General features: G+C 35.5%; 1 protein-coding gene across 2 annotated transcripts in view; it reads right to left on the bottom strand.

Moving 5' to 3' along the window:
- LOC120413043 (protein tincar) overlaps nt 1-3,923 on the bottom strand; it is a 385,369-nt gene extending 381,446 nt beyond the window's left edge. For both annotated transcript variants that reach the window (XM_052709629.1, XM_052709628.1), the window contains exon 1: nt 2,668-3,923. The gene's annotated coding sequence lies outside the window, so the exon portion shown is untranslated. The remainder of the gene's footprint in view (nt 1-2,667) is intronic.
- Nucleotides 3,924-13,417: the final 9,494 nt, after the last annotated feature.

Raw genomic sequence — 13,417 nt, 5'->3', positions numbered from 1 at the left:
AAGATGCGCAAAGATCTGGCCTACACGTCAATGATGTTGAAAATAAACGCTTCAGTGGCCAAAATGCCTCAAAAAGCGACATTTTTGAAAAAAATCTTTTTTTACTGGTTAACTCCCATTTAAAATTGTAGGGGGGAGCGCCAGCTCCTGTTACGCCCAATCAAGCTCATATTTTTGATTTGAGCTTATTATGCCCACCGGAACAAACCCTTTAATGCCCGCCAAAAAGTCATTTTTGTTACATCCTTATACCTAATTGTAATAATTTAATACTCATTAAGCAAGATCTATTCCCAGTTGCTTAAAAAAATAATATTATCAGAAATAATTCTGATATCATAATTTCTGATAATCTGATTAATTATATAAAAACCAAACAAATTATGTTAAGTTTGTTCGTTTATTATTTTTTCAGGGCTTTTTTAAAAAAATAGTTCCAAAAATTTAAGAAAATGTATACTTCCGCTTAAATTTTGTGAATTCCCGGGAAATTTACAAATTTCCCGGGAAACGGGAAATATTTTTTTCGGGAAATCCCGAGATTTTTTTCCGAGACGGGAAATTAGACGTTCATGCCTAACCCATGGCAGTGCGTGGCCGAATGGTTACGCTGTCCGCTTTGTAAGCGGATGATTCTGGGTTCGATTCCCATCTGCTCCAACCTTCCATCGGATGAGGAAGTAAAATGTCGGTCCCGGCCTTGGTTGTTAGGCCGTTAAGTCATTCCAGGTGTAGGAGTCGTCTCCATGCCATAAGTACAAACAACACACCAAACCAAGCCTACACCGGTGGAATCGCTTGTCGGCGGTTGGACTCGCAATCCAAAGGTCGTCAGCTCAAACACTGGGGTGGAAGGTTTCTTGGAGTAGAAAGAGGTTTGGGTGCTCTCCCCATTCAAGCCTTCGGACTCCAAGGTTCGAGCAGAAACTTGCAATAGAGACCACAAAAAGACCCGGGGGTCGTTAATGTGGATGGTTTGATTTTTTTTTTTTTTGCCTAACCCAAGCCGTTCTCAGTCTCAGATCTCCCCTACAAGTTCCAGGTCAAGCCCTTTCAGATGCTTCTTGAATTTTGTTACAACTATACCCTTTCTCAGCCTATTTCTATTATCGGCCTATCAGCACTTTGATCATGAATTAAAGCTTTCATAAAGTGTTTTTGACTGTTCCGAAGTTATAAATAGCTCAAATAAAAGTGAGCAAGCAACTCTCCATTGTTGATACATCTGAAAATGCTGATTTAATAGCGGAAAACGGCAAAAGTGATGAGAATTGGTCGAACGGCTTAGAGTGATTAAAATGGGTATATTTCCCCTACATTTCAAGATTTTTTAATGTTTTCAGACGTTTCAACTTTGTATCCTGATTCAACTCACTTTCCCATTTAGATCGAGTACTCATTAGAGTGCAACAAAAATGAGTTTTTGGCGGGCATTCAGGGGTTTGTTCCGATCGGCGTACCGGGCCCAAATCTCAAATGAGCTTGATTGGACGTGACAAGAGGCACTTTGCATTTGAAATTGAAATGGGATTTTACCCTAAAAAAGCATTTTTTTTCAAAAATTACAATTTTTGAGGCATTTTGGTCAGAATTTGAATGGGTCCTACAAGAATGCTGAAATTTGTATGACCCAATCTCACCCCCAGATCCAATGTCACCCCTGATGAAATTACCTCTAAAAAGTGGATTAAGAATCTTTACCGTCCAAAATTGTGAATCCATAACAAAAAATCTCGCCTCCAACCTCACGGCTACACAAAACAATTAGGTTATAACAAATGTGGGTTTGATAAGCAGTTTTCGAATGATGGAGGGCACAAAAGGATACAGACGTCGTTCAAGTATTTCAGAAAAAGAGTTCTCAAGCTTTGAGTGTTGGTTCTCGGACCAAATTTTAATCGAAAAATCAAAACCAGCAATAAAAAAGTCTTGGGCTAGTCTGGGCTAGTTGATTTTTCCGAACGGAATTTGTTCAACTTCACAACAATGGAAAAATCAGTAAAAATGGCATCAAATCGTCCAATGTTTACGGAATAACAATCCATCCAATAATATGCTAAGGTTGTATTTAAGTAATTTATATCACATTTACACAGCAAAAAAAGTGTAAATTTGGAAGGTGTTATTTTAGAAGATTAAATATTACTTCTTTCGTGATGTAATTTTAAAATGCGAAAATGCGACATTACACCAGAATAGTGGTAAAATAACACATTTTCAGAGGTAAAATTACACATTTTTCTGATATAAAAGATGTACCTCTTACCAGATGTAATATTACCATGATTTTTTTTATGTGTATGCAATGATCGTTTCAGTATGATTTTAGAAAGTTTTTTGAAAATATCAGAAGATTGTTTATCTAAAAATTGCTCGTTTACTGTTCATTAAGGACGTTCGTTCAAATATCCCGGAAAACATCCAAAATATTTTCATTCCATCAAGTTCAAATAAACAAACATCAAATGCATTTCTTTGTATTTAATTAAACCTCCCAGACACAAAACACCTTTCCCATCAACATCAGTAAACATCAACAACTCACCCCCTGCTTTCCCCTCTCCACAGATAGCTTGCAGATGAGTGCAATCAACCGCGAAACATTCTAGCCTTCGAAAATTACAACCACCTTTTTCCCCTCTCAAATGTTCAATTCGCAACACTTACCACACTGCAAAATCCCGCACGATGAAACCGCTTTTATAAATAAACCACCTGGTCCACGATTCACGACACGCTGGCGTGTCCAAAAATGCAATATATTTGCACTTCAAAAGTGCAATCCACAGAACGACGATTGGTCACTCACACCTTAACAGAGAAAATTTCTGTTTATTTTTCTTCTTCTTTTTTTTTCTGTTGCACTCACACTTGTTTTCAACCAAATTATTTTTCGACACTTGTTTGTTTCACCACAAAATTTTCTTTTAGCTCGCTTTTTTTTTCTTCACGCCACGTGTCAATCAAAATATGCAAACGATTTTTTTCCTCCTTCTGTTGGTTTGTTATTTTCACAAGTTGCAATTTTCCCACAATACAACTGGATTTCCCAAGCGATTTTCACACCTGTTTTCACACTGAGAAACACGATTTTTATGATTGATAATTTTTCAATTATTCTTTTAGTTGATTTTCCCTCCTTCAACTCACTTAATCCTTCTCGCAAATTATATCACGCGATGCACTTTTTTAAATTTCCTGTTCGTTTCCGGGAAAACTCTTTTCCACCGGAAAATGACGCCAACTGCAGCAAAAATCAATACTTTGAAGGTCACGTTTAACGGTTGCAGTTTTCCTTTCCTTTTCCTTCTATTTTTTCCACAATTTTCCACCGAAAAGGCATAAAGTTGCCAACTCATCAACTGGAAGCAGCAAAAAAATCAGTTGAAATTCCGCAGGATCGCACAAATTTTCCGCTCGAAATCCTTTGAACTTCCGGGCTGGCCACAGCAGCTAATCCATTAAGGGTCGCTTTTTGGTTAAGGTTTTCTTTTCCCAGCACTTTACTAAATTAGCAATCTTAACACACCGCACCGAAGGCAGATTAAAAATCTCCACCCGAAACTTTTCCTTTTTTTTTGTTTTTTCTTCAAGATGTTAAAAGAACTCTTTCTTTTTCGGGATCTCTTAGGAAGGACGAAGAAATTTTCCGGGGTTTGAGGATCTCCACCCACGCACTTTTTCCTCCACCTTATAATTACGAGTTTTCACTTTGAATTACCTCAAAACTTCCAAAATCGGATCCAAATTTGTCACAAATTCACTAAATCTTGAAAATTTTTTACGCCGGTTTTCAACCAAAAACAGGCTTTTCCACTCTCTCTCTCTCTCCCACACCAACAATAACAAACCACCCTCTCAAACTCCACGCACCTCCCTTAGGCGGAAGGGGGACGATTGTACACAAAAACACCGGTGAAGCCTCCCTTTGCAGCAGCAGCAAAAAGTCCTGTAACTTCACACCGCGAGTATCGGGAATCGAACCGACAAAGGTGCATCCGCACGCGACGACCCTCGACGAAGGAATGAACGCGATGTGGGCAGAAATTCAAGTCTGGTTTGCGGGCGTTCTCTTGGGAGAGGAAATTGTTTTCTCTCACTATGCGATGATTTTTGGAGCATGGCTACAGCAGCATAAATGGAAGGATATGCGATAAGGAAGGATTGACGAGCATGGAATGGAATGGAATGCAGAGAGCGGGAGAACATCGCAAAAGGACGAAAGAGAGAGTGTAGTAAGAGAATTTGAGAGGGAGATAAATTTGGAAGACTTTGAGAGAGGATGAATATATGTGCCAGAATGAACTTTGTTGTCAAACAACATTTGCAGTGATGGATAATTTTATGATTCTGATTATCCAAACAAAACAAACATACATTTTCTCATCATTTCAAGTACCGTCAGTGGGTCACTATGGGTCAAAAAAGGATACACCTCTCGTAATTTCTTTAAACAAAAACAATTTAAATAATATCGAAAATCTTTCAACGTAGATTTGTTCTTAGGTGGCTTTTGATGAACACTACCTTAAATGCCAAAAGTTTGAAAATTTACCCAATCTCACCCCTTAGAGGGGGTAACATTGGCTCAAATAAAACTAAAATGATGCTCAAATACAACGGTATGGTAAAAACAAGTCATCCAACAGTGTTTCTTGTTCGAGGGAATCGTATTGACACGCTAGAACATTTGAAGAGGAGATTTTCAAACATTTGAGTAGTTTTCGAGCAATTCTAACAAAAATATTAGAAAAATGATTTTTCGAGAGGTAATTTTTGGCCAAAAACGTACCCCAATTTTAGACAGCTACCAAAATAAAATTTTTTCAGCGATACCCCCTACACAACCCTTTTAACAGAATTCAGTTTCATTGAGAAGAATCTGAGAAATGGTAAAATCCGTAAAAAATCACTTTGACCCAATCTTACCCTCCAGACTCAATGTCACCCCTACTGACTGTAACATATTTTTTCATATTAAATTTATTAGTAATATTTGAAAAAGGCCAAACTAGAGTTCAATGATCTTTTCAAAAGTAAATCGAGAATTTAATATTTTCAAACAAAACATACTCGAAAAGATCAGAAAATTTTCATATAGGTACTAACTGCATAATGTCATTTTTTCAAAATTCCGTTCATGTCTGCATTATTGGAAAGATCAGGAACGGGAAACCACTTTGCCGAAAAAAAGACTCGTAGTTCTAAACATCAAGTTGGGATTCGTATGGATCTTCCTGCAAAAAATCAAAATTAAAAATCAAATTCATCAAATCTTGGCCAAATTTAGCTCCATAGATCAAGGTGCAAAATAGCAAAACGATGCGGAATGCTCTTAATATGGATTATTTATTAAAAAAAAACCTCTATTATTCAAATTCTTAAGAAAACAATTTCATTAAAACAAAAAAAGCACCAATAACCGGCTACATGAAACTAAAATTAAACAGACGTATACATAGATTGTATAATCCTTTTTCATCTTTTATGTGGCAGGAGATATATATTGTATTCATGTTTAGAGTAATCTTAGCACCATAATTAATTTGTCTCGGAAACGGACGAAATCAATTTTTTTTTAATTTTCTGGCAACTTTGCTATTAAATAATATTATTGCCACTCAGAGATGCAACTAACTTTGTTATTTTCAGTTTTTTGAACACTATGCTAAAAAAGTTGGAAATAATTAAACGTGAAGACTACCATCATTGCCATGTTTTTTCGTTCAAAGTTATAAATTTGGCTTCGCTATCAATATTTTGACAAAATTCCTTCTACAAGTTTTTTAGAAAAGTGCCCTACATATCGTCGCTTGTGTGCTATCTTGTGATACGTCCTATCTTTTTACAGCAAACGTGTCACAAGATAGCACACAAGCGACGATATGCTGATACTCATTGGTAACCATTATCCCATTCCTTGTAAAGTTATGGAAATCGTCATTAATCAATGATTGCAAACTAGAACGTCAATGATTGTACTGCAAAATTAATCAATGATTGCAAACTAGAACGTCAATGATTGTACTGAAAAATTATATAAATTTTGAAAATCCTTCAGTTGCTTCAAGAAAGCAACAACCGGCACATGCTGATTTATTTTGTTGCAGAAATTCGTTAAATTGAATGCGATACAGAGCATTTTAGACAGATGATCAATTTTCTTCGAAATTGATCAACGGCTTCACCTTAATTGAATTTTAGATTAAAATGATACTGCTAAAAATTATAATCCGTATATAAATCAGTTTAAAATCAGGTGAAATTTTGTTCGATCTCTGAATTGGTCATTATCCGATTTCTCTTATTTTTCAAAAATTGAACGCACAAGAATATTTTCAATAATTTTCAGAAGCAATGGTTTTAATCATCCCTGCTTGCTTTATTAAATATAACTGGAATAATAAATGATTAAAAAAAATATTCAAACATGTTTCACAAAAAAAAACACTCATTTAAAAAATAAAACACAATCTTGATTCTAAAGCTACAAAAAATGTGTATGCACATGTTTGGACTTCAAGATCAAAATTTGATATTTAATATTAGTTTTAAAATTCATTTACAAAGAAAACATAGTAAAATGGTGCATGTAGCTTTTTTTATAACTTCAACTCAAATACAAAACTGTTTACAAAACTGAAAAAATATGTTAAAACAATCTAAAATAATCAAATTTGAGATGTTTAGATGTGAAAGTGTTATGAATATATTTTTTTTGCACAGTATATTTTATAAGAAGGGATGAGGAATGTAAAAAATATTTTCAAATAATGATGGTGTATTAGGGTCTTAGCCCAAGTAACATTTTTTCCAGGAGTTCTACAAGAGCTCTTCAAGATAGCTACAGCATAGCAGTTTGGACCGCGGTAGGATAAAATTTTCTTCAAAACTTCTTCAGGAGTTTGGAAGAGTACTTGAAGAGAGTTTTATCCTACCGCGGTCCAAACTGCTATGCTGTAGCTATCTTGAAGAGCTCTTGTAGAACTCCTGGAAAAAAATGTTACTTGGGAGGTGATTTATTTTTAGATTAGAAAACATTTTTTTACATTTTGAAATCGAAAAAAAGGTGTAAAGCCAAATTTAAACTTTCACACTGCTAAAATTCTACAACTTTTAGGAATTTTAAATTATATTTTACATGCGGCCCACGAATCTGGAGCAAATTGCTGAAACGACCCGCGAGGTTGGGCTGGCTGAGGACCACTGTCTTAAACGCTAGGGTAGTCATATTTTTTTCTAAAAAATCTTATAACTTTTGGTACAATTGACCAAATTGGATGCTTCTTGTTGCAAAAGATCCAGATTTGTTTATATTTTGAACTGTCAAATGGGGGACAAATATGGTTCGTTTTTACCGGAGATATTTTGGATTCAGTTGGGGTTCAACAGCCATCCTTTATGGGTATTCGATCAATATACCGTAAACTGGGGTCAATCGGCACACATGGGGCGAATTGGGACAGCAGTTTTAATCATGTTGGAGCACAATATTTTGATTTTCCTGGTTGGTTTCGGTTAGAACAGACTCAGGCTAACAAAATGTGTACATCCATTTCTAAATTTAAAAGCTCTTTGTACTCTAAAAACTGCTGTCCCTATTCAGACTGTAGTCCCGATTCACCCCAGATTACGGTAACAAAAACTTTTCGACAGAACAATGTCGGAAACGATACCAAACTTCAAGGAAGTTTTTGTTATATTGACCAAATACCCATAGAGGATGGCCGAGGTACCCCAACGGAATCCGAAATATCTCCGGTAAAATGAACCATATTTGTCCCCCATTTATTAGTTTAAAACTACCCAAGCGTTTGAGTGTTAATTGTTAAACTTTAATAATAAAAATTCAATATTTTGTGGACTAAAACGAAACTAAGCAACCTTTGTATTTTTTATTTTTGTAAAATGGGCTACGCCAATTGATTTTTAATCCAACTTTATTAAAAATGTGTCTTAGGCCAGGCCTTGGCTCGACTTTGAACAGCTTGCGGTTTCAGAGATATTGCCGTTTGAAAATGGAGGTTTTAAACATTTTGTTTGCGTAATGGTGAAACTTTGGGGTGGTGTCAAAAAGGAGGGGGTGGTCCAATTTCGACGATAGCCCAAATTGGAGCTTGATCAGAAAAAGTTGATTTTTATGCACAATTGAGGTGGAAAGACCCATTTACAGAATTTGAGTTTAGCTTTTGAGTTGACGATCACAATCATTAAATTAATGATTGTTTCTTTACATTTTATCAACAGAACGTTTTCCATCACAAACTGTGTTTATATTTTTTGCCTGAAAATTGCTCTCTTATTACTCTCCAATTCTTCTTCTCTACTGAGAAGGAGAGAGCATAAATTGAGTCAAAAGTTAATTCCTCCCTCAAAAACATCGCATCCAACATTTTGCCTCGAATTTCACCACAACCACAAACAGACACCGATGAATCGCGCGTGGGTTCAGGTTTTGAAGCACCACTCAGCAAAGAAAAACAGATCCCCAAAATTGGAAATCGTTGTTCCATCTATTTGGAAGCCCTATTCCTAGGCATGTATGTGTGTAAGTGTGGGTGTTTTGACTGCAAACCCAACACACACACAAAAACACGTTCGACTCATCGAGAAAAATCGTCAAGTGGGAAAACATCCAACAAATCGCCTCGGGGCCCAACGTAAACATTGCAATGCCGGCATTTTCGGGGTTTTTCAGGCGCAAACAGAGGAAAACGATTTTCAAGTTCATGGCGCGTGGGATAGAAGGTTGGACGGAGTTGATTGTTCTTTGCCTAGGTGATGACACCTAACTTTGGATGAAATGTTTGTTTAGGGGATTGTTGGGTTTTATTCGTCAAATTGTTTTACTTTTGTCAAATTGTTTTGAGTTATAGTGGTGTTTCAAATTAATTTTAGCCAGCCTAAACTCTAAATAAAATTCAAGTGATGTAACTAGTTGCAAAACATAGATCTTTTCAGCACTCTTCGTGTTTATTTTACTCAGCAGAGCCTTGTTGGATAAATGTACAATTCGTGCTGAAAAAATCTTCATTTTACAACTAGTTGCATAAACTACCTTCTTAAATGAGTTTCAAAGGCCAACAATTTCAACCAAATTCTCCTAACATTCAGCCAAAGAATCACCTCAAAGCCCGAACAGCACTAATGACGGCAACACACGGATTGTGTACAAACAATTTCCTTCTGTCAGCACCCATCAAACCACGTGTCGTTACGCGCCAAAGCGATGACGGTTGGGGTTTTCGGTTTGTGGGACTGTTGCTGCTCGACTGTTGGTTTGACTGTTGGTTGGAGCGCCGATGATGATGGATGGCCTGGCCCCCAATCCCGGTGAGTCGGCCCCCGGTGGAAAACAAAACTTTGGCCAAGGGAAATTCAACAGCTGCCGCTGGGACAACACGTGGAGTGGGTTCTATACCGGGGGAGGAAATTTGAAGTTTTCGGGTGGAAATGGAAATGGCCCTCGGGAAATCGTTAGCGGGTTTGTTTTGTTGATTCGTAATCATTGTTTGTTTACCCGGGGAATAGTTGCTGCAATAACAGTTTAACTTTGAAGTTCAAACTTGATTGTTCAAGAAAGGGAGATTGCGTATAGAATGGTTCGAAATATTTGGTGCAATGCAAGACTTATTTAGTCAAAATTGGCAACTATTGTGGAATACACGTTAGTTAGCTTCAAATCCGCTGAAATTACTAAGTTTTTCGTAAGGTTTCCTACACGGAGAGACCGGCCAGGGCAAATCTAAGAAAATCTTGGTTAATTTAACTAAAAGTATGGGTTAATTTTTAGCACAGCTTTTTTCAACAATCGATAGTTGATTTTGTTAACCCAAAATTGCTGACCACCAGTAACTAAAAAAAATGTTGGAATTGCCATCTTGTTGGTTAAATGGCCGAAAAAAATTCTAGCAGTCGACTGCTAGAATATTGTTTTCACAAAATTAACTTAAAAATTTTTGTTTTCAGCTGAAATATTGTGGAATATTTTGTAAAAAACAGGCTGGAACATATTTTTCAACTATTTTTCAAAAATTGTTTTTCGTTGTATCAACCGAAATATTTTTGCATGCAGCAAATTATTAGTAGTTTATAACAAAACATTTCTTAATTAAGCAAAATTTGTGTTAGTGCCGCTATATATATTTTCTTTAATTATCTAGCGATACAGACTGGGCCAAATTGCTAGCTATCTTTTTAATTATAGTCTTACTTGAATACAGACAAATATTTGTACATGTAGTCAATAATTAGATTTTGTTAGAAATATTTTTATTAAATTTGCAGTAAATTTTATAATAATGCCTCACAAATTAATTCTACGTGTTTTTGTATTCGAATTTATTCTGCTTTAAATTTTACCTTTTTGTTCTAATTTGTTTTTTTTTTTGCATGAAGTTATTAAATTACTGCTATAAAAAATAAAAACAAAACTTATTTTTTAACTGTTGTTATAAAACATGTAAAGTATGATTAATGTTTAAAAAAATTAAGTTGCATAAATCTTAAAAAATAAAAAAAGCATATTACAAATTTTACTAAACATATTTAAAACAGATGTTCAATTTCTCGCGAATTCCTTAAAAATAGAAACCGAGCAAAGTTTTCACCAAGTTTTAGGCTTATATTTTTATTATGTTGTATAAAATTAAGTGTTGTATTCACTTACCATCACTGTGAAATCACCCGATAAGTCATCATCATCTACAACGGTCTCAGGTTTGGTTATTTTTCTTGTGGTTAGATACAGAATTTACACCAAAGCGAACATTTTTGCATAAGAAATTTATTAGTCATTTCATACAAAATTTTTAATATCGGCTATAAACTGAAAAAAAGCAACGTAAATAAATGTAATTATAATAAGGAAAGAAGAAATAGCAATAATGCTACTTACCGAGCTTGCGTTAATTTAAAAACTACTTTTGACAACACACTTTCATTGCATTTGATTCAATTTATTCAACGTACTCTGATTCCTGAAAATTATATTTTGAGTTTTACTTACCAGTTTATTAAGCAGTCTTCTTTCAACAGCATTTTTAAAATATTAATTATTTTCCTTTGTATATCTTTTATAAATTTTATTTTTTAGAAATTTCCCTTCATTTATTTTTTATTTTGATATTATGTGTACAGTCATCCCTCATATTCGGAACAGTTTACAGATCGACCAACGTTCAAAAAATCGTAAGACATCGATAATTGAACATAATGATTTGCTTTTTACATTCATGTGAATACTTTTCTTGCGATCTTTCGATTGATGTATTGACCGACTGTAAATTTTTACGTACAGACAATTTAGAGGCAGTGTTTTGCTGCTCCCAATAAAATAGTCTTGAAATGCATTTTTTTGTTTTAAAAGTATATTACTTTTACTAGTGTTATAGCAAGAGAATGTAAAAATAAAGGTCCTAAAAATAGTAGGGTCACCAGAAAAGATGCATTTTGTTTGTTTTGCAGCATGCTATTGACAAATTATCACAAAAGTGTTCCGAATTTGTGCGTTTTCCGAATATGTGGGATGACTGTACGCATTTCCATGGTTGATGAATCTGAAAAAATAATGGTTCATTAAAATGTTATCCTTTGTAAGCACGAAGGTTTTTGATGTTTCAGTTTTCTAATTAAAATCACAATATATAAATTGTTGTGTAAAAACAAACCCATACTTACTTAGATTAACCATTTTTTTTTAATTCGCCCGTGCAAGTATTGTCGTGCAAAAGTTGGCCCGCCTCTTCTTTCCACTGCTCCTCTCTTTCCTTCAAACATCATCATAAAGTCCCCTCGCATCAGAGGTCCTCATTGCGAATGTCCTCGTCTTGCTCTTCATAGTTTATCACCTGCAAAGAAATCATTAAAAACTTACTCACCAATTGCACCTCCACAGTTGCAACAGTGTTCACTTTGATTTGCCACTTCAACATTAGCCAAATAGTGTGATTTTCACCTTTCACATCCTCTCACACAACACAAACTCAACAAATCGACCACTCTCGTTCGAATCTTGACTTCAAATGACAGACGTAAATAAACCCAAGTTCATCTTTTTAATATTCAACCAATTGTTAGTTATATTCAACCAACAAAATTTTTGATTTTCCTAAAACCAAAGCTAACAGTCGAGCACGTTCATTCGAGTTCGGGAAGCTCTTTGCCTTCAGCATTTTCAACAAACAGGTTATTAAATTAATACTGAATTTTGGTTATTTTAACTGAAAATTGGCAGTAACAAGTACTTTTTTGTTAAAATTTACGAAGGTTAAATCAACAATTTTAATTGTTAAAATTTCTGGGCATAGTCTCTCTGTGTAGTTTTAAAAAGCTTGAAAAGCAATCCTCGGTTGAAGCTCTTTTATTCCCATATGCAAATTAAGTCAGAGGTCAATTAAAAATGTTAAACACAATACCACTCTTAAAAGCATTTTAATTTGCTCAAAAGCTGTTCATATTTTTCGCTCCAACAGTGATTACCCTTTCATTGCCATCATATTTTGTTAACCACTCTGAGTTAATGATCTCCTTTCCTTTTTTTTCAGTGAGCCGCATTTCAACACTCTCAACTCAACCCACGCGAATTCAATGCATAATTGATATGTTTCGAACCATTCGTGCATTTCTGAGCATCAGGACGAGCAGAAAAAAGTACTCGAACCACGTGTGGATGTGTTATTCCGATGAGATCCTTTACGCATCAACGCGTGATGAGCATTCAGGTTGTTGTTCAGTGCAGACAAACAGGTTTTGCTTTATCATAATAAATGCATAATTTTACCTGCTTACAGCAGCAACAACAACCACGACAAAAGTGGGTATTGTTGCGGGTACTTGTCCTTAAAATTAATGACAGGGTGGAAGTGAGCATCAATTAGATTCACCATGAAAAATATAGAGCTTTTAACTGACTTGTAAGAAAACCAACTTACCCAACAATACGTGTAAAATTACGTGAACTTTTTTCACCGTGCACTTATCACTCAAAACTTTCGTAACATTTGATTAAATCTGGCTTTCGGCACCGGTTAGGGGTGAACCTCTTGCACGTAATTTGGCGTGCTCACGTGGTGACAAACGAAGGATAGGAGAGGGGTGGATACAAGAAAGGATGTCAACCGACAATTACGTGGTACTTGCAAAGGAAAGGCATCAATTTCCCCCGAGGGGGTTCAATGCGGTGCTTGTTTTGTAGCTTACTTGCTCATCAGGGTTTGTAATGGGGATGAGTGTGTGTGTATATTTATGTTTTGAAACGTGAGACTGTTATTCTTGGAAATTGTCTCTCCTGGAAAGGGGGACAGGATAGTTGGGACCAGCTGATGACCCTCTGGGGAGTAATATTTCGGTCAACTGATGTCAGGTCAGGTCAGAAGATTTGATGCCATAAAGATATAGTAAGAGAATTTTAATCAGA

The sequence above is a fragment of the Culex pipiens genome, chromosome 3 (assembly GCF_016801865.2).
Source record: "Culex pipiens pallens isolate TS chromosome 3, TS_CPP_V2, whole genome shotgun sequence".
NCBI classification, from domain to species: Eukaryota; Metazoa; Arthropoda; class Insecta; order Diptera; family Culicidae; genus Culex; species Culex pipiens.
Note: the sequence above shows the minus strand (reverse complement) of the source record. Positions and strands in the feature narration are given on the sequence as shown.